Genomic DNA, 22443 nt, shown 5'->3' with positions numbered 1-22443 from the left:
TAAATTCCAATACATTCATATATACATACATACACACATATATTCATATATACATTCATACACATATTTTTACATACATAAATTATTATTTTGTTTTTGACTAAACCTTTTCTTTATGTTTAAAATTCAATCCTATATGTTTACCCACAGTTTAAAAAAAACAGGTATCTATTCATAATTATGTATATTTGCATTTATAATTTTATTTATAATTTTTCCAACAGCAAAATTTCAAAATTTTCGATTCTAATACATTCATATGTACATACGTTCATATGTTGGAACGAAAAATTTTAAAATCTTCAATTCTAATCCATTCATATATACATACATACACACATATATTCATATATACATTCATGCACATATTTTTACATACATAAATTATTATTTTGTTTTTGACTAAACCTTTTCTTTATTTGAGAAATTAATTTTTGTAAGTTTACCCCCATGATATAATAATTATGCGTTTAAAATTTATTTCTATTTATTCTACAGTTTTGAATATTATTAAATTCATATAGAAAGCTTAAAAAAATTACTCAGTAAGCTTTAAAAAAAATATACATACTACATACATATTTATGTACTTAAAATTTTTGCGAATTTTTCCAAACTATTATAAGAATATTTTTTTGGAAATTTTCTTTAAACTTTTATATAACATTTATCAGTTATATATTAAAAAAAAATAAAACACAAAATTTAAACAAAATAAAAAAAAAAATTTTTAAAATAATCCAAAAAAAGAAAAATACAACAATCCAGGCAAGCATTGATCCAATAACCTTCTGGCTATGAGACTACCACGCTAACCACTAGGCTACGCAGTACCTTGAATTTCCCTTAATAATTCTACATTTTATTCATATATCGTATAACTCATCAAAAACCATCATATTTTACATTATATATATATAGCTACTTCTCAGGTGGTAAAAAGTACGGGTACTTCTAGAAGGGCTAGAGACATGGGACAAAAGGCATTAGGTAGAATTTTGCCTCTAGGGTACCAGAAAAATCTGACATTGGAACTTTTTAGCCCCGAAATAGCTCTATTTTAAGATTTTCTGAAAAAATTTTTGTATAACAAAAGCACGTTTTTCTTTTATACTTTTTATAATTAGAAACACAAACCAAGAAATAAATGATACGTTTTACGTTATTTTTATTATTAGAAACACAAACCGAGAAATAAATAATATTTGAAAATGCAATGATCTCACATATATTTTAATTTCGAAAAATCGAAATAAACTTAAATAAATGTCAGATTTTATAAAAGACATCAGATGTTTTGTGGCAACTGAATATTAATGCTTCATTTGTTATTGTTTTGAATATTATGTTTCGTCAGCAAGCTTTAAAAAAATATACATACACAATTTATGTACGTATGTATCTACCTAAAATTTTATTTTTATTGTTCGAGCGAAAACCTGTAAAAAATGCTAAATTCCAATACATTCATATATACATACATACACACATATATTCATATATACATTCATACACATATTTTTACATACATAAATTATTATTTTGTTTTTGACTAAACCTTTTCTTTATGTTTAAAATTCAATCCTATATGTTTACCCACAGTTTAAAAAAAACAGGTATCTATTCATAATTATGTATATTTGCATTTATAATTTTATTTATAATTTTTCCAACAGCAAAATTTCAAAATTTTCGATTCTAATACATTCATATGTACATACGTTCATATGTTGGAACGAAAAATTTTAAAATCTTCAATTCTAATCCATTCATATATACATACATACACACATATATTCATATATACATTCATGCACATATTTTTACATACATAAATTATTATTTTGTTTTTGACTAAACCTTTTCTTTATTTGAGAAATTAATTTTTGTAAGTTTACCCCCATGATATAATAATTATGCGTTTAAAATTTATTTCTATTTATTCTACAGTTTTGAATATTATTAAATTCATATAGAAAGCTTAAAAAAATTACTCAGTAAGCTTTAAAAAAAATATACATACTACATACATATTTATGTACTTAAAATTTTTGCGAATTTTTCCAAACTATTATAAGAATATTTTTTTGGAAATTTTCTTTAAACTTTTATATAACATTTATCAGTTATATATTAAAAAAAAATAAAACACAAAATTTAAACAAAATAAAAAAAAAAATTTTTAAAATAATCCAAAAAAAGAAAAATACAACAATCCAGGCAAGCATTGATCCAATAACCTTCTGGCTATGAGACTACCACGCTAACCACTAGGCTACGCAGTACCTTAAATTTCCCTTAATAATTCTACATTTTATTCATATATCGTATAACTCATCAAAAACCATCATATTTTACATTATATATATATAGCTACTTCTCAGGTGGTAAAAAGTACGGGTACTTCTAGAAGGGCTAGAGACATGGGACAAAAGGCATTAGGTAGAATTTTGCCTCTAGGGTACCAGAAAAATCTGACATTGGAACTTTTTAGCCCCGAAATAGCTCTATTTTAAGATTTTCTGAAAAAATTTTTGTATAACAAAAGCACGTTTTTCTTTTATACTTTTTATAATTAGAAACACAAACCAAGAAATAAATGATACGTTTTACGTTATTTTTATTATTAGAAACACAAACCGAGAAATAAATAATATTTGAAAATGCAATGATCTCACATATATTTTAATTTCGAAAAATCGAAATAAACTTAAATAAATGTCAGATTTTATAAAAGACATCAGATGTTTTGTGGCAACTGAATATTAATGCTTCGTTTGTTATTGTTTTGAATATTATGTTTCGTCAGCAAGCTTTAAAAAAATATACATACACAATTTATGTACGTATGTATCTACCTAAAATTTTATTTTTATTGTTCGAGCGAAAACCTGTAAAAAATGCTAAATTCCAATACATTCATATATACATACATACACACATATATTCATATATACATTCATACACATATTTTTACATACATAAATTATTATTTTGTTTTTGACTAAACCTTTTCTTTATGTTTAAAATTCAATCCTATATGTTTACCCACAGTTTAAAAAAAACAGGTATCTATTCATAATTATGTATATTTGCATTTATAATTTTATTTATAATTTTTCCAACAGCAAAATTTCAAAATTTTCGATTCTAATACATTCATATGTACATACGTTCATATGTTGGAACGAAAAATTTTAAAATCTTCAATTCTAATCCATTCATATATACATACATACACACATATATTCATATATACATTCATGCACATATTTTTACATACATAAATTATTATTTTGTTTTTGACTAAACCTTTTCTTTATTTGAGAAATTAATTTTTGTAAGTTTACCCCCATGATATAATAATTATGCGTTTAAAATTTATTTCTATTTATTCTACAGTTTTGAATATTATTAAATTCATATAGAAAGCTTAAAAAAATTACTCAGTAAGCTTTAAAAAAAATATACATACTACATACATATTTATGTACTTAAAATTTTTGCGAATTTTTCCAAACTATTATAAGAATATTTTTTTGGAAATTTTCTTTAAACTTTTATATAACATTTATCAGTTATATATTAAAAAAAAATAAAACACAAAATTTAAACAAAATAAAAAAAAAAATTTTTAAAATAATCCAAAAAAAGAAAAATACAACAATCCAGGCAAGCATTGATCCAATAACCTTCTGGCTATGAGACTACCACGCTAACCACTAGGCTACGCAGTACCTTGAATTTCCCTTAATAATTCTACATTTTATTCATATATCGTATAACTCATCAAAAACCATCATATTTTACATTATATATATATAGCTACTTCTCAGGTGGTAAAAAGTACGGGTACTTCTAGAAGGGCTAGAGACATGGGACAAAAGGCATTAGGTAGAATTTTGCCTCTAGGGTACCAGAAAAATCTGACATTGGAACTTTTTAGCCCCGAAATAGCTCTATTTTAAGATTTTCTGAAAAAATTTTTGTATAACAAAAGCACGTTTTTCTTTTATACTTTTTATAATTAGAAACACAAACCAAGAAATAAATGATACGTTTTACGTTATTTTTATTATTAGAAACACAAACCGAGAAATAAATAATATTTGAAAATGCAATGATCTCACATATATTTTAATTTCGAAAAATCGAAATAAACTTAAATAAATGTCAGATTTTATAAAAGACATCAGATGTTTTGTGGCAACTGAATATTAATGCTTCGTTTGTTATTGTTTTGAATATTATGTTTCGTCAGCAAGCTTTAAAAAAATATACATACACAATTTATGTACGTATGTATCTACCTAAAATTTTATTTTTATTGTTCGAGCGAAAACCTGTAAAAAATGCTAAATTCCAATACATTCATATATACATACATACACACATATATTCATATATACATTCATACACATATTTTTACATACATAAATTATTATTTTGTTTTTGACTAAACCTTTTCTTTATGTTTAAAATTCAATCCTATATGTTTACCCACAGTTTAAAAAAAACAGGTATCTATTCATAATTATGTATATTTGCATTTATAATTTTATTTATAATTTTTCCAACAGCAAAATTTCAAAATTTTCGATTCTAATACATTCATATGTACATACGTTCATATGTTGGAACGAAAAATTTTAAAATCTTCAATTCTAATCCATTCATATATACATACATACACACATATATTCATATATACATTCATGCACATATTTTTACATACATAAATTATTATTTTGTTTTTGACTAAACCTTTTCTTTATTTGAGAAATTAATTTTTGTAAGTTTACCCCCATGATATAATAATTATGCGTTTAAAATTTATTTCTATTTATTCTACAGTTTTGAATATTATTAAATTCATATAGAAAGCTTAAAAAAATTACTCAGTAAGCTTTAAAAAAAATATACATACTACATACATATTTATGTACTTAAAATTTTTGCGAATTTTTCCAAACTATTATAAGAATATTTTTTTGGAAATTTTCTTTAAACTTTTATATAACATTTATCAGTTATATATTAAAAAAAAATAAAACACAAAATTTAAACAAAATAAAAAAAAAAATTTTTAAAATAATCCAAAAAAAGAAAAATACAACAATCCAGGCAAGCATTGATCCAATAACCTTCTGGCTATGAGACTACCACGCTAACCACTAGGCTACGCAGTACCTTGAATTTCCCTTAATAATTCTACATTTTATTCATATATCGTATAACTCATCAAAAACCATCATATTTTACATTATATATATATAGCTACTTCTCAGGTGGTAAAAAGTACGGGTACTTCTAGAAGGGCTAGAGACATGGGACAAAAGGCATTAGGTAGAATTTTGCCTCTAGGGTACCAGAAAAATCTGACATTGGAACTTTTTAGCCCCGAAATAGCTCTATTTTAAGATTTTCTGAAAAAATTTTTGTATAACAAAAGCACGTTTTTCTTTTATACTTTTTATAATTAGAAACACAAACCAAGAAATAAATGATACGTTTTACGTTATTTTTATTATTAGAAACACAAACCGAGAAATAAATAATATTTGAAAATGCAATGATCTCACATATATTTTAATTTCGAAAAATCGAAATAAACTTAAATAAATGTCAGATTTTATAAAAGACATCAGATGTTTTGTGGCAACTGAATATTAATGCTTCGTTTGTTATTGTTTTGAATATTATGTTTCGTCAGCAAGCTTTAAAAAAATATACATACACAATTTATGTACGTATGTATCTACCTAAAATTTTATTTTTATTGTTCGAGCGAAAACCTGCAAAAAATGCTAAATTCCAATACATTCATATATACATACATACACACATATATTCATATATACATTCATACACATATTTTTACATACATAAATTATTATTTTGTTTTTGACTAAACCTTTTCTTTATGTTTAAAATTCAATCCTATATGTTTACCCACAGTTTAAAAAAAACAGGTATCTATTCATAATTATGTATATTTGCATTTATAATTTTATTTATAATTTTTCCAACAGCAAAATTTCAAAATTTTCGATTCTAATACATTCATATGTACATACGTTCATATGTTGGAACGAAAAATTTTAAAATCTTCAATTCTAATCCATTCATATATACATACATACACACATATATTCATATATACATTCATGCACATATTTTTACATACATAAATTATTATTTTGTTTTTGACTAAACCTTTTCTTTATTTGAGAAATTAATTTTTGTAAGTTTACCCCCATGATATAATAATTATGCGTTTAAAATTTATTTCTATTTATTCTACAGTTTTGAATATTATTAAATTCATATAGAAAGCTTAAAAAAATTACTCAGTAAGCTTTAAAAAAAATATACATACTACATACATATTTATGTACTTAAAATTTTTGCGAATTTTTCCAAACTATTATAAGAATATTTTTTTGGAAATTTTCTTTAAACTTTTATATAACATTTATCAGTTATATATTAAAAAAAAATAAAACACAAAATTTAAACAAAATAAAAAAAAAAATTTTTAAAATAATCCAAAAAAAGAAAAATACAACAATCCAGGCAAGCATTGATCCAATAACCTTCTGGCTATGAGACTACCACGCTAACCACTAGGCTACGCAGTACCTTGAATTTCCCTTAATAATTCTACATTTTATTCATATATCGTATAACTCATCAAAAACCATCATATTTTACATTATATATATATAGCTACTTCTCAGGTGGTAAAAAGTACGGGTACTTCTAGAAGGGCTAGAGACATGGGACAAAAGGCATTAGGTAGAATTTTGCCTCTAGGGTACCAGAAAAATCTGACATTGGAACTTTTTAGCCCCGAAATAGCTCTATTTTAAGATTTTCTGAAAAAATTTTTGTATAACAAAAGCACGTTTTTCTTTTATACTTTTTATAATTAGAAACACAAACCAAGAAATAAATGATACGTTTTACGTTATTTTTATTATTAGAAACACAAACCGAGAAATAAATAATATTTGAAAATGCAATGATCTCACATATATTTTAATTTCGAAAAATCGAAATAAACTTAAATAAATGTCAGATTTTATAAAAGACATCAGATGTTTTGTGGCAACTGAATATTAATGCTTCGTTTGTTATTGTTTTGAATATTATGTTTCGTCAGCAAGCTTTAAAAAAATATACATACACAATTTATGTACGTATGTATCTACCTAAAATTTTATTTTTATTGTTCGAGCGAAAACCTGTAAAAAATGCTAAATTCCAATACATTCATATATACATACATACACACATATATTCATATATACATTCATACACATATTTTTACATACATAAATTATTATTTTGTTTTTGACTAAACCTTTTCTTTATGTTTAAAATTCAATCCTATATGTTTACCCACAGTTTAAAAAAAACAGGTATCTATTCATAATTATGTATATTTGCATTTATAATTTTATTTATAATTTTTCCAACAGCAAAATTTCAAAATTTTCGATTCTAATACATTCATATGTACATACGTTCATATGTTGGAACGAAAAATTTTAAAATCTTCAATTCTAATCCATTCATATATACATACATACACACATATATTCATATATACATTCATGCACATATTTTTACATACATAAATTATTATTTTGTTTTTGACTAAACCTTTTCTTTATTTGAGAAATTAATTTTTGTAAGTTTACCCCCATGATATAATAATTATGCGTTTAAAATTTATTTCTATTTATTCTACAGTTTTGAATATTATTAAATTCATATAGAAAGCTTAAAAAAATTACTCAGTAAGCTTTAAAAAAAATATACATACTACATACATATTTATGTACTTAAAATTTTTGCGAATTTTTCCAAACTATTATAAGAATATTTTTTTGGAAATTTTCTTTAAACTTTTATATAACATTTATCAGTTATATATTAAAAAAAAATAAAACACAAAATTTAAACAAAATAAAAAAAAAAATTTTTAAAATAATCCAAAAAAAGAAAAATACAACAATCCAGGCAAGCATTGATCCAATAACCTTCTGGCTATGAGACTACCACGCTAACCACTAGGCTACGCAGTACCTTGAATTTCCCTTAATAATTCTACATTTTATTCATATATCGTATAACTCATCAAAAACCATCATATTTTACATTATATATATATAGCTACTTCTCAGGTGGTAAAAAGTACGGGTACTTCTAGAAGGGCTAGAGACATGGGACAAAAGGCATTAGGTAGAATTTTGCCTCTAGGGTACCAGAAAAATCTGACATTGGAACTTTTTAGCCCCGAAATAGCTCTATTTTAAGATTTTCTGAAAAAATTTTTGTATAACAAAAGCACGTTTTTCTTTTATACTTTTTATAATTAGAAACACAAACCAAGAAATAAATGATACGTTTTACGTTATTTTTATTATTAGAAACACAAACCGAGAAATAAATAATATTTGAAAATGCAATGATCTCACATATATTTTAATTTCGAAAAATCGAAATAAACTTAAATAAATGTCAGATTTTATAAAAGACATCAGATGTTTTGTGGCAACTGAATATTAATGCTTCGTTTGTTATTGTTTTGAATATTATGTTTCGTCAGCAAGCTTTAAAAAAATATACATACACAATTTATGTACGTATGTATCTACCTAAAATTTTATTTTTATTGTTCGAGCGAAAACCTGTAAAAAATGCTAAATTCCAATACATTCATATATACATACATACACACATATATTCATATATACATTCATACACATATTTTTACATACATAAATTATTATTTTGTTTTTGACTAAACCTTTTCTTTATGTTTAAAATTCAATCCTATATGTTTACCCACAGTTTAAAAAAAACAGGTATCTATTCATAATTATGTATATTTGCATTTATAATTTTATTTATAATTTTTCCAACAGCAAAATTTCAAAATTTTCGATTCTAATACATTCATATGTACATACGTTCATATGTTGGAACGAAAAATTTTAAAATCTTCAATTCTAATCCATTCATATATACATACATACACACATATATTCATATATACATTCATGCACATATTTTTACATACATAAATTATTATTTTGTTTTTGACTAAACCTTTTCTTTATTTGAGAAATTAATTTTTGTAAGTTTACCCCCATGATATAATAATTATGCGTTTAAAATTTATTTCTATTTATTCTACAGTTTTGAATATTATTAAATTCATATAGAAAGCTTAAAAAAATTACTCAGTAAGCTTTAAAAAAAATATACATACTACATACATATTTATGTACTTAAAATTTTTGCGAATTTTTCCAAACTATTATAAGAATATTTTTTTGGAAATTTTCTTTAAACTTTTATATAACATTTATCAGTTATATATTAAAAAAAAATAAAACACAAAATTTAAACAAAATAAAAAAAAAAATTTTTAAAATAATCCAAAAAAAGAAAAATACAACAATCCAGGCAAGCATTGATCCAATAACCTTCTGGCTATGAGACTACCACGCTAACCACTAGGCTACGCAGTACCTTGAATTTCCCTTAATAATTCTACATTTTATTCATATATCGTATAACTCATCAAAAACCATCATATTTTACATTATATATATATAGCTACTTCTCAGGTGGTAAAAAGTACGGGTACTTCTAGAAGGGCTAGAGACATGGGACAAAAGGCATTAGGTAGAATTTTGCCTCTAGGGTACCAGAAAAATCTGACATTGGAACTTTTTAGCCCCGAAATAGCTCTATTTTAAGATTTTCTGAAAAAATTTTTGTATAACAAAAGCACGTTTTTCTTTTATACTTTTTATAATTAGAAACACAAACCAAGAAATAAATGATACGTTTTACGTTATTTTTATTATTAGAAACACAAACCGAGAAATAAATAATATTTGAAAATGCAATGATCTCACATATATTTTAATTTCGAAAAATCGAAATAAACTTAAATAAATGTCAGATTTTATAAAAGACATCAGATGTTTTGTGGCAACTGAATATTAATGCTTCGTTTGTTATTGTTTTGAATATTATGTTTCGTCAGCAAGCTTTAAAAAAATATACATACACAATTTATGTACGTATGTATCTACCTAAAATTTTATTTTTATTGTTCGAGCGAAAACCTGTAAAAAATGCTAAATTCCAATACATTCATATATACATACATACACACATATATTCATATATACATTCATACACATATTTTTACATACATAAATTATTATTTTGTTTTTGACTAAACCTTTTCTTTATGTTTAAAATTCAATCCTATATGTTTACCCACAGTTTAAAAAAAACAGGTATCTATTCATAATTATGTATATTTGCATTTATAATTTTATTTATAATTTTTCCAACAGCAAAATTTCAAAATTTTCGATTCTAATACATTCATATGTACATACGTTCATATGTTGGAACGAAAAATTTTAAAATCTTCAATTCTAATCCATTCATATATACATACATACACACATATATTCATATATACATTCATGCACATATTTTTACATACATAAATTATTATTTTGTTTTTGACTAAACCTTTTCTTTATTTGAGAAATTAATTTTTGTAAGTTTACCCCCATGATATAATAATTATGCGTTTAAAATTTATTTCTATTTATTCTACAGTTTTGAATATTATTAAATTCATATAGAAAGCTTAAAAAAATTACTCAGTAAGCTTTAAAAAAAATATACATACTACATACATATTTATGTACTTAAAATTTTTGCGAATTTTTCCAAACTATTATAAGAATATTTTTTTGGAAATTTTCTTTAAACTTTTATATAACATTTATCAGTTATATATTAAAAAAAAATAAAACACAAAATTTAAACAAAATAAAAAAAAAAATTTTTAAAATAATCCAAAAAAAGAAAAATACAACAATCCAGGCAAGCATTGATCCAATAACCTTCTGGCTATGAGACTACCACGCTAACCACTAGGCTACGCAGTACCTTGAATTTCCCTTAATAATTCTACATTTTATTCATATATCGTATAACTCATCAAAAACCATCATATTTTACATTATATATATATAGCTACTTCTCAGGTGGTAAAAAGTACGGGTACTTCTAGAAGGGCTAGAGACATGGGACAAAAGGCATTAGGTAGAATTTTGCCTCTAGGGTACCAGAAAAATCTGACATTGGAACTTTTTAGCCCCGAAATAGCTCTATTTTAAGATTTTCTGAAAAAATTTTTGTATAACAAAAGCACGTTTTTCTTTTATACTTTTTATAATTAGAAACACAAACCAAGAAATAAATGATACGTTTTACGTTATTTTTATTATTAGAAACACAAACCGAGAAATAAATAATATTTGAAAATGCAATGATCTCACATATATTTTAATTTCGAAAAATCGAAATAAACTTAAATAAATGTCAGATTTTATAAAAGACATCAGATGTTTTGTGGCAACTGAATATTAATGCTTCGTTTGTTATTGTTTTGAATATTATGTTTCGTCAGCAAGCTTTAAAAAAATATACATACACAATTTATGTACGTATGTATCTACCTAAAATTTTATTTTTATTGTTCGAGCGAAAACCTGCAAAAAATGCTAAATTCCAATACATTCATATATACATACATACACACATATATTCATATATACATTCATACACATATTTTTACATACATAAATTATTATTTTGTTTTTGACTAAACCTTTTCTTTATGTTTAAAATTCAATCCTATATGTTTACCCACAGTTTAAAAAAAACAGGTATCTATTCATAATTATGTATATTTGCATTTATAATTTTATTTATAATTTTTCCAACAGCAAAATTTCAAAATTTTCGATTCTAATACATTCATATGTACATACGTTCATATGTTGGAACGAAAAATTTTAAAATCTTCAATTCTAATCCATTCATATATACATACATACACACATATATTCATATATACATTCATGCACATATTTTTACATACATAAATTATTATTTTGTTTTTGACTAAACCTTTTCTTTATTTGAGAAATTAATTTTTGTAAGTTTACCCCCATGATATAATAATTATGCGTTTAAAATTTATTTCTATTTATTCTACAGTTTTGAATATTATTAAATTCATATAGAAAGCTTAAAAAAATTACTCAGTAAGCTTTAAAAAAAATATACATACTACATACATATTTATGTACTTAAAATTTTTGCGAATTTTTCCAAACTATTATAAGAATATTTTTTTGGAAATTTTCTTTAAACTTTTATATAACATTTATCAGTTATATATTAAAAAAAAATAAAACACAAAATTTAAACAAAATAAAAAAAAAAATTTTTAAAATAATCCAAAAAAAGAAAAATACAACAATCCAGGCAAGCATTGATCCAATAACCTTCTGGCTATGAGACTACCACGCTAACCACTAGGCTACGCAGTACCTTGAATTTCCCTTAATAATTCTACATTTTATTCATATATCGTATAACTCATCAAAAACCATCATATTTTACATTATATATATATAGCTACTTCTCAGGTGGTAAAAAGTACGGGTACTTCTAGAAGGGCTAGAGACATGGGACAAAAGGCATTAGGTAGAATTTTGCCTCTAGGGTACCAGAAAAATCTGACATTGGAACTTTTTAGCCCCGAAATAGCTCTATTTTAAGATTTTCTGAAAAAATTTTTGTATAACAAAAGCACGTTTTTCTTTTATACTTTTTATAATTAGAAACACAAACCAAGAAATAAATGATACGTTTTACGTTATTTTTATTATTAGAAACACAAACCGAGAAATAAATAATATTTGAAAATGCAATGATCTCACATATATTTTAATTTCGAAAAATCGAAATAAACTTAAATAAATGTCAGATTTTATAAAAGACATCAGATGTTTTGTGGCAACTGAATATTAATGCTTCGTTTGTTATTGTTTTGAATATTATGTTTCGTCAGCAAGCTTTAAAAAAATATACATACACAATTTATGTACGTATGTATCTACCTAAAATTTTATTTTTATTGTTCGAGCGAAAACCTGTAAAAAATGCTAAATTCCAATACATTCATATATACATACATACACACATATATTCATATATACATTCATACACATATTTTTACATACATAAATTATTATTTTGTTTTTGACTAAACCTTTTCTTTATGTTTAAAATTCAATCCTATATGTTTACCCACAGTTTAAAAAAAACAGGTATCTATTCATAATTATGTATATTTGCATTTATAATTTTATTTATAATTTTTCCAACAGCAAAATTTCAAAATTTTCGATTCTAATACATTCATATGTACATACGTTCATATGTTGGAACGAAAAATTTTAAAATCTTCAATTCTAATCCATTCATATATACATACATACACACATATATTCATATATACATTCATGCACATATTTTTACATACATAAATTATTATTTTGTTTTTGACTAAACCTTTTCTTTATTTGAGAAATTAATTTTTGTAAGTTTACCCCCATGATATAATAATTATGCGTTTAAAATTTATTTCTATTTATTCTACAGTTTTGAATATTATTAAATTCATATAGAAAGCTTAAAAAAATTACTCAGTAAGCTTTAAAAAAAATATACATACTACATACATATTTATGTACTTAAAATTTTTGCGAATTTTTCCAAACTATTATAAGAATATTTTTTTGGAAATTTTCTTTAAACTTTTATATAACATTTATCAGTTATATATTAAAAAAAAATAAAACACAAAATTTAAACAAAATAAAAAAAAAAATTTTTAAAATAATCCAAAAAAAGAAAAATACAACAATCCAGGCAAGCATTGATCCAATAACCTTCTGGCTATGAGACTACCACGCTAACCACTAGGCTACGCAGTACCTTGAATTTCCCTTAATAATTCTACATTTTATTCATATATCGTATAACTCATCAAAAACCATCATATTTTACATTATATATATATAGCTACTTCTCAGGTGGTAAAAAGTACGGGTACTTCTAGAAGGGCTAGAGACATGGGACAAAAGGCATTAGGTAGAATTTTGCCTCTAGGGTACCAGAAAAATCTGACATTGGAACTTTTTAGCCCCGAAATAGCTCTATTTTAAGATTTTCTGAAAAAATTTTTGTATAACAAAAGCACGTTTTTCTTTTATACTTTTTATAATTAGAAACACAAACCAAGAAATAAATGATACGTTTTACGTTATTTTTATTATTAGAAACACAAACCGAGAAATAAATAATATTTGAAAATGCAATGATCTCACATATATTTTAATTTCGAAAAATCGAAATAAACTTAAATAAATGTCAGATTTTATAAAAGACATCAGATGTTTTGTGGCAACTGAATATTAATGCTTCGTTTGTTATTGTTTTGAATATTATGTTTCGTCAGCAAGCTTTAAAAAAATATACATACACAATTTATGTACGTATGTATCTACCTAAAATTTTATTTTTATTGTTCGAGCGAAAACCTGTAAAAAATGCTAAATTCCAATACATTCATATATACATACATACACACATATATTCATATATACATTCATACACATATTTTTACATACATAAATTATTATTTTGTTTTTGACTAAACCTTTTCTTTATGTTTAAAATTCAATCCTATATGTTTACCCACAGTTTAAAAAAAACAGGTATCTATTCATAATTATGTATATTTGCATTTATAATTTTATTTATAATTTTTCCAACAGCAAAATTTCAAAATTTTCGATTCTAATACATTCATATGTACATACGTTCATATGTTGGAACGAAAAATTTTAAAATCTTCAATTCTAATCCATTCATATATACATACATACACACATATATTCATATATACATTCATGCACATATTTTTACATACATAAATTATTATTTTGTTTTTGACTAAACCTTTTCTTTATTTGAGAAATTAATTTTTGTAAGTTTACCCCCATGATATAATAATTATGCGTTTAAAATTTATTTCTATTTATTCTACAGTTTTGAATATTATTAAATTCATATAGAAAGCTTAAAAAAATTACTCAGTAAGCTTTAAAAAAAATATACATACTACATACATATTTATGTACTTAAAATTTTTGCGAATTTTTCCAAACTATTATAAGAATATTTTTTTGGAAATTTTCTTTAAACTTTTATATAACATTTATCAGTTATATATTAAAAAAAAATAAAACACAAAATTTAAACAAAATAAAAAAAAAAATTTTTAAAATAATCCAAAAAAAGAAAAATACAACAATCCAGGCAAGCATTGATCCAATAACCTTCTGGCTATGAGACTACCACGCTAACCACTAGGCTACGCAGTACCTTGAATTTCCCTTAATAATTCTACATTTTATTCATATATCGTATAACTCATCAAAAACCATCATATTTTACATTATATATATATAGCTACTTCTCAGGTGGTAAAAAGTACGGGTACTTCTAGAAGGGCTAGAGACATGGGACAAAAGGCATTAGGTAGAATTTTGCCTCTAGGGTACCAGAAAAATCTGACATTGGAACTTTTTAGCCCCGAAATAGCTCTATTTTAAGATTTTCTGAAAAAATTTTTGTATAACAAAAGCACGTTTTTCTTTTATACTTTTTATAATTAGAAACACAAACCAAGAAATAAATGATACGTTTTACGTTATTTTTATTATTAGAAACACAAACCGAGAAATAAATAATATTTGAAAATGCAATGATCTCACATATATTTTAATTTCGAAAAATCGAAATAAACTTAAATAAATGTCAGATTTTATAAAAGACATCAGATGTTTTGTGGCAACTGAATATTAATGCTTCGTTTGTTATTGTTTTGAATATTATGTTTCGTCAGCAAGCTTTAAAAAAATATACATACACAATTTATGTACGTATGTATCTACCTAAAATTTTATTTTTATTGTTCGAGCGAAAACCTGTAAAAAATGCTAAATTCCAATACATTCATATATACATACATACACACATATATTCATATATACATTCATACACATATTTTTACATACATAAATTATTATTTTGTTTTTGACTAAACCTTTTCTTTATGTTTAAAATTCAATCCTATATGTTTACCCACAGTTTAAAAAAAACAGGTATCTATTCATAATTATGTATATTTGCATTTATAATTTTATTTATAATTTTTCCAACAGCAAAATTTCAAAATTTTCGATTCTAATACATTCATATGTACATACGTTCATATGTTGGAACGAAAAATTTTAAAATCTTCAATTCTAATCCATTCATATATACATACATACACACATATATTCATATATACATTCATGCACATATTTTTACATACATAAATTATTATTTTGTTTTTGACTAAACCTTTTCTTTATTTGAGAAATTAATTTTTGTAAGTTTACCCCCATGATATAATAATTATGCGTTTAAAATTTATTTCTATTTATTCTACAGTTTTGAATATTATTAAATTCATATAGAAAGCTTAAAAAAATTACTCAGTAAGCTTTAAAAAAAATATACATACTACATACATATTTATGTACTTAAAATTTTTGCGAATTTTTCCAAACTATTATAAGAATATTTTTTTGGAAATTTTCTTTAAACTTTTATATAACATTTATCAGTTATATATTAAAAAAAAATAAAACACAAAATTTAAACAAAATAAAAAAAAAAATTTTTAAAATAATCCAAAAAAAGAAAAATACAACAATCCAGGCAAGCATTGATCCAATAACCTTCTGGCTATGAGACTACCACGCTAACCACTAGGCTACGCAGTACCTTGAATTTCCCTTAATAATTCTACATTTTATTCATATATCGTATAACTCATCAAAAACCATCATATTTTACATTATATATATATAGCTACTTCTCAGGTGGTAAAAAGTACGGGTACTTCTAGAAGGGCTAGAGACATGGGACAAAAGGCATTAGGTAGAATTTTGCCTCTAGGGTACCAGAAAAATCTGACATTGGAACTTTTTAGCCCCGAAATAGCTCTATTTTAAGATTTTCTGAAAAAATTTTTGTATAACAAAAGCACGTTTTTCTTTTATACTTTTTATAATTAGAAACACAAACCAAGAAATAAATGATACGTTTTACGTTATTTTTATTATTAGAAACACAAACCGAGAAATAAATAATATTTGAAAATGCAATGATCTCACATATATTTTAATTTCGAAAAATCGAAATAAACTTAAATAAATGTCAGATTTTATAAAAGACATCAGATGTTTTGTGGCAACTGAATATTAATGCTTCGTTTGTTATTGTTTTGAATATTATGTTTCGTCAGCAAGCTTTAAAAAAATATACATACACAATTTATGTACGTATGTATCTACCTAAAATTTTATTTTTATTGTTCGAGCGAAAACCTGTAAAAAATGCTAAATTCCAATACATTCATATATACATACATACACACATATATTCATATATACATTCATACACATATTTTTACATACATAAATTATTATTTTGTTTTTGACTAAACCTTTTCTTTATGTTTAAAATTCAATCCTATATGTTTACCCACAGTTTAAAAAAAACAGGTATCTATTCATAATTATGTATATTTGCATTTATAATTTTATTTATAATTTTTCCAACAGCAAAATTTCAAAATTTTCGATTCTAATACATTCATATGTACATACGTTCATATGTTGGAACGAAAAATTTTAAAATCTTCAATTCTAATCCATTCATATATACATACATACACACATATATTCATATATACATTCATGCACATATTTTTACATACATAAATTATTATTTTGTTTTTGACTAAACCTTTTCTTTATTTGAGAAATTAATTTTTGTAAGTTTACCCCCATGATATAATAATTATGCGTTTAAAATTTATTTCTATTTATTCTACAGTTTTGAATATTATTAAATTCATATAGAAAGCTTAAAAAAATTACTCAGTAAGCTTTAAAAAAAATATACATACTACATACATATTTATGTACTTAAAATTTTTGCGAATTTTTCCAAACTATTATAAGAATATTTTTTTGGAAATTTTCTTTAAACTTTTATATAACATTTATCAGTTATATATTAAAAAAAAATAAAACACAAAATTTAAACAAAATAAAAAAAAAAATTTTTAAAATAATCCAAAAAAAGAAAAATACAACAATCCAGGCAAGCATTGATCCAATAACCTTCTGGCTATGAGACTACCACGCTAACCACTAGGCTACGCAGTACCTTGAATTTCCCTTAATAATTCTACATTTTATTCATATATCGTATAACTCATCAAAAACCATCATATTTTACATTATATATATATAGCTACTTCTCAGGTGGTAAAAAGTACGGGTACTTCTAGAAGGGCTAGAGACATGGGACAAAAGGCATTAGGTAGAATTTTGCCTCTAGGGTACCAGAAAAAGCAAGAATTCCACCCGCCCTCCCCCTTCACCCCCTCCCAAGATGTTTTGTAACCGTTTTTTACAAAATGGTTTTACATCCTGTAGGGGTAATTTTTTACTTACTTTTGGAAGTATTAATATTGTATATAAATTCATTTTTGGAAGTGTGAGTTATAACAAAAAATGAAAACTTTCTTAAGAAAATTGTTTTAATAAAATCTACATTGTTTTATAATAAGTGTGTACATATGAATTTAGTTGTGCATTCTTCTCGGGATCTGTTGCAACATGTATTAGAAAGCAAAACATAAGTTTACATTAAACTCCTTGACAATATATTTTTAGGGTAAAATTTTATAAGAAAATGTTATTCTATTGCATTAAACTTTTTACAAGTAGGGTAAAAGTTTTAGAACGGAAACTCGCTGATATTGATTTGGTAAGGGTGAAGGTTTTTTAATTTTATTTTAAAAAAAAATAAAATTATCAATAAAAAAAGTTGATCTGGCAAATCGCATTTTGCAGGGTTCGAACCTGAGACTTTTTGCATAGAAATCGTATGCAATACGTATTACCCTATATACGTTAGTATTGGTGTTAACTCATTCTACAGTCACGCGTTTTATTCGCATGTATTATAAACTCCAAATACATACGTGCATGAATTGTAGTTTATAATTAACAATAATTTATGGCTAAAAGTGTTTATTGTAGAAGGTATTTTACGATTTTATGCGACATAACTCAAAGTGAAGTTTTAAAATAAATTACTCAAAAGGTATTAGATTTCAAAGGAACTAATTATTTGTTTAATTATGTATTTTTGGGTAATTATTTCTCAGAACTTTTTTATTTTAAGTTTTAAGTTTTATCTTATTATTTATCAGGAAAAAACATATCTATATGTATATTATGGGTGTGTTTTTGAAGAAATAAAGTAAACTTAAAATATCTCAGCCACAGAATGGAACACAATTTCAAAACTACAGGCATCATACTTGCAAGGCTTGCAATGCAAGCACACACGACTAGTTTAAAGAAAAAAACAGGAACGAAGCCAAAAATTCGTAATATTTCGTAAAAAAATTGAGTATTGGGACTTGTTAGATATAAACACATCAGCGTTTTATATATTCAAAATGTTGATATGATTTCACAAAATATAGATTGCGCAGTAAAAAAAAATAATGATTATTTAAATGAATGTAAACAAGAATTCGAGAATGCGATAAAAAAAATGAAGCTAGGTACTTCATTTGCTTCGTGAAGCTAGGTCATTGAAGATAGGTACCTGGAGCGCTTAGAAAGTATAAAAAGTGCTCAACAAAAAGACTTTGGTAAAGTATCGAGAATAGCCGAATTATTCAAAACGGACACTGAAAAATTGAATACAGTTGTAAACAAAAGTTTATTGAAGTCAGATGAACTTTGAAGTGAATTTAAAAAAGTAAAAGCAAATGAGGTCAAATTAAATATAGGTGAAAATATTTTATTCTTGGATATTGTAAAAAATGCTGATGCAAATAAAAAATTTCCGCAAATAAAAAAGCAACTACCTTTGATTAACAAACCTATACTAAAACAAAAGTGTAATGTTATAAGAGCAGATTTAAATAAGAAGGTCGATCCAAAAGACTTTAAAACAAAAAATATTGAAAATAGAAAGAACGGTGTGATTGTTGTTGAAACTGATGATAATCTAGAGAGGAAGAAAATTAAATCTGTACTTGAGGGTAACCTGGATAAGAACTATGTAGTCAAAATTCCTTCTGAAATAAAACCTAAAATTGAAATAGTGCACATTGGCACACAGTACTTAGAAGTTGAGTTAATAACCAAATTGAAAGCGCAAAACCATCATCTTGAAGCGAGTGAAATGAAAATGATTAAGATATATAAAGTACAAAGGCAGGGTGAAGAAAAATATAATGCTATTGTCGAAGTTGATAAAGAATCTTTTCCTAAAGCTTTGCAAAATGAAAAAGTTTCTATAGGTTGGGAACGCTGCAAGGTATTCGACGCGTTGAGAGTGCTTCGGTGTTTTAAGTGTCATGGATTCAATCACAAGACGGCTGAATGCAAAAATGAAGAGAAGTGTGTTAATTGTTTAGGTAAACACAAAAACAGTAAGTGCAAAAAGGAGAAAGTTAATAAATATATTAACTGCTTAGCTGCGAATGAGAGGTTAAAACTTAACCTTGATGCCACTCATGAAACACAAAGCAAAAAATGTCCAGTTTATTTAAATAAACTAAACATGCTGAAAAAGAAAATTGGATATTAGCAATTACTGCTAAATGAAGTTGATCCAACTAGCAATGCTGTACTTAAAACATGTCAACATACCCACCTATTTGATTCACTTGAAAAAATAAAAACATCAGTATCAAGTATTACAATTTCCAAAAAAGATTGTTTATTAGAAAATCGGTTAATGACAACAAATTAAAAAAATAAAACAGCTGGAAATGTTAGTTCATTAGCCAGAAGTTCACTCTTTATGTACAACAAAAAAGTGCTGAATACATGCTTTTCGAAAATAAAGTGTAAATGTAAGCATATGAATAACAATAATAATAACAAAAAAATTAATGGTAATAATAATAATAACAATAAAAGTAATAATATCATCAATAACAATACGAACAATAATAACAACAATAATTACAGTAATAATAATAGTGACTTTGCATGCAATATGGTTGTGAATGGTAGTAGATCCAAAATTGCTGATCCAATAACTAATACTAGAAGTACGTCAGCTAATAATAATTTGGAAAAGTAATCCAATTGGATACAAGGTGAAACACTTAATCCATGCATTCAAACAAAACCAAGTGTTGCTACAAATGATAATATAAAATCCAGCTATATCAGTCCGTTATTCATACCAATTGCCAAATTAACCCAAAAAGCGCTTGAGCAAGATGATAGCATGTATGTACTTTCGCGACTGAGAGATCATAGAATATACAGTAATGTAAGACTTTACTTGGCATACCTATTTGATCAAAATGATGTATGTGTCGATGGTATAACTCAAGTGAATATTAAAGTTTTAATCAACCAAGAAGTTTTACCAACAGACTTAATTAAGATACGAAATATCTATGATCAATATCACGAAAAAATGGGGATTTCTCAGAAGCAAGTTGCTAATAACTTGAAGACCAATAGAAGTCACATGAAAGCAAGTACAGAGAGCATCTGCAAAGGACAAGACTGGCTTTATATAACCATATGAAACCCCTAGGTAAATGATAATTCAACAAAATAACTTAGATTTAGATTTTGATAATAGTTATAGTGGTAATTGTGGCTTAAATTGTAGTAGTGTTTTTAGATTTTCCTCTACCACTAATTTGTTTTTTATATTACATCAAAACATAAGAAGCCTTAGACAAAACTTTGATTTGTTGCTAGTACATTTAGAAACATTTATTAACAAGCCGGACTTTATTTTTGTCTCTGAAATTTGGGTTTTTGAGAACTAATTAATGGAGTACAATATTCCTAATTATACATTTTTTGCTAATACTAACGAGTCGTATGCTGCTGGTGGTATGGTGCTTGATTGTAAAATTAAGGATATTTCGTTTTCTTTTATATGTGTGTATAGATTACATAGTTGTTCAGTTAATATATTTCTTAATGAGCTCAAAAATTTGCTATATAACGTAAATTCCTCTAATTTAATAATTGTTGGTGACTTTAATCTAGATTCTCTATCTAATTCTGAAAATGTTGACTATTATCTTTCAATTCTAACCGAAAATGGTTTATTTCCTTTTATTAATGAACCGACTAGGATTAGTTCTGGCTCTTGCCTAGATCATATTCATGGTCGTTTCGATACTATTCCTTTGCAGTCATGTGAAAAGGGAATTTTTAATTTTGAAATTACAGATCATTGTATGACTGGACTTCTTGTTAAATCGGTAATAGTTGAAAAAAAGAAAATACTCCTGATACTGCTGTGATTTCAAAAATAGATTTTAATAGACTGAACAATATGCTA

General features: G+C 24.6%; 1 pseudogene; it reads left to right on the top strand.

The window, feature by feature from the left end:
• The first annotated feature begins 21922 nt into the window (after positions 1 to 21922).
• LOC129614934 (putative uncharacterized protein DDB_G0282133) overlaps positions 21923 to 22443 on the top strand; it is a 25389-nt pseudogene continuing 24868 nt past the window's right edge.

This window comes from Condylostylus longicornis, unplaced genomic scaffold, assembly GCF_029603195.1.
Source record: "Condylostylus longicornis isolate FDR11 unplaced genomic scaffold, ASM2960319v2 ptg000128l, whole genome shotgun sequence".
Classification (NCBI taxonomy): Eukaryota; Metazoa; Arthropoda; class Insecta; order Diptera; family Dolichopodidae; genus Condylostylus; species Condylostylus longicornis.
This window is presented reverse-complemented; position numbering and strand designations above follow the sequence as displayed.